The sequence below is a fragment of the Chiloscyllium plagiosum genome, unplaced genomic scaffold (assembly GCF_004010195.1).
Source record: "Chiloscyllium plagiosum isolate BGI_BamShark_2017 unplaced genomic scaffold, ASM401019v2 scaf_97568, whole genome shotgun sequence".
Lineage (NCBI taxonomy): Eukaryota > Metazoa > Chordata > Chondrichthyes > Orectolobiformes > Hemiscylliidae > Chiloscyllium > Chiloscyllium plagiosum.
Window position 1 is genome coordinate 6,913 of NW_025203653.1, and position 1,857 is coordinate 8,769.

Consider the following 1,857-nt stretch of genomic DNA (forward strand, 5'->3'; position numbering starts at 1 on the left):
GTATTAACGTGTTTCATGGGCTCCGATAGAATGAGCACCTCCTCTTTCTCCTGTCACTTTAACCAGGTGAAAATACCAGTTTTAAATGAATGCAAGAAGAGATTATGTTTTTTTGTGCCTATTCAGTAGAGGATTTTCAGCTGTAAACTGTTTGTGTTTGAAAATTCGAGGATTGATTGCAATTCTCTGAGAGCAACATTGATCCGAAAACACATGTCCAAGTACTGTGAGGAAGTGGTTAAGCAACTCCACATATGGATGAGCAAGGGCCGCTTTATTGTGGCGCCGTGGCTTAGTTGGTTAAAGCGCTTGTCTAGTAAACAGGAGATCCTGGGTTCAACTCCCAGTGGTGCCTACTTGTTGCGTTCATGTTTGGGCTTGGTTTTTCAAGTCTTTGCGAAAGTAACTCAGCGTCTTGGACTTTCACCCTGTTAAGATTTGGTGATGCAGGTTAAGTTCCAACAGTTAATGCCATGCTTTTTTATATATTCCGAAATATCACTTATGTCTGTAGTTTCATTCCATTATTCCACAAGCACTTCTGCTTCTCCTCCTCTTTTATTCCCCCTCCTTCATTCCCAGTTAGGTCGGAATAACGAGATGAGGCAGGAGACGCTGCAGATTTGCCGGGGAATTTTGTGGTAATGTCAGAGATACCACCAGGTGATCACTCTCATTCTCTGATGTCACCGTTCATACATTTAAACCAAAAATATATGCATCGTTGTGCTTCTTTATTTGTAGTGTAATTGCTTTTTTCCTGGTGGATTAGGAATTCTATTTCAATTCGAAACAGTCATAATTGTTTGAGGAAGAACGGTCGCCTTGCCTGGTTTGAAGTGACAGACAAGAACGGTCGCCTTGCCTGGTTTGAAGTGACAGACACATTATCCGGAGAATGTGAACCCAGTTCAACGTACTCCAGTCAGTGGGCAAAAAGCCTCTCAGCAGCTGCACACTCAAATTGTCTCGAAATGTCAGACTTTTCACAGAGCCGAAATAGGTAAAGAGCTGTATGGACAGGCAGAGTGTCGGAGAATGTGTAACAGGAAGAGGGTGAGATGGATGCGCAGAGACAAAGAGAGGCGTATGGAGACACATGCTGAGTTAGACACTCAAATGACCAATTCGCCATTCGAAATTGCTGCAAACTGAGAGAAAGGAAACGAAAGAAGGCAATCATTTAAGCACAGCCTTTCCCCAGCTGAGAGCAACGGAAACAGCATTATAGTCAATAAAGTCCTTTTGAATTTATAAAGGTGACGGTTGTCTATAATTGAGATATTTTGATAAAAATCCTGATTCAATAGATAAAACGGATAATTTTCCTAACATTATAATGTAGAAATGTATAAGTAACGGCTTTCTGTCGATCTAAAACTTTAACTCAGTTTTTCTCCACAGATTCCGTCAGGCCTGCTGCGTTTCTTCAACAATTCATGTCTTTGGTTCAGATTTACATTATCAAAGAAAAATTAAAATCAATATTCTGTTGATCGCTTCATTTTTAAAACCCATCAGAAAATAAAACTGGTTACACTCTCAGACACAAATATACACTACACCGACTATGCACATGCAAACAAGCAAAACCACTTTCAAATTTAGGCCGTGGCAAACCCAAGACCGAACGTCACAGTATTGTATTCGAGTCGAGACAACGTGTTGGGAATTCACGTTTTCGCGACCTGCCAAATGCACAACTGTCAAATTGACTGACTGTAACAACAAGCTCCATCGAAACCGCCTGTCCTTGGCAGAATGTTATCGGGAGAATAATATTGATTCCCAGATGCGTTTTCAACTACCAATTCACTCTGTCATCACGACCACGTTATTTCATCTCAGGAACAGTAC

General features: G+C 41.1%; 1 non-coding gene across 1 annotated transcript; it reads left to right on the forward strand.

Moving 5' to 3' along the window:
- Positions 1 to 281: 281 nt before the first annotated feature.
- trnat-agu lies at positions 282 to 355 on the forward strand. The gene has a single exon. It is a non-coding gene; the product is annotated as a tRNA-Thr (tRNA).
- Positions 356 to 1,857: the final 1,502 nt, after the last annotated feature.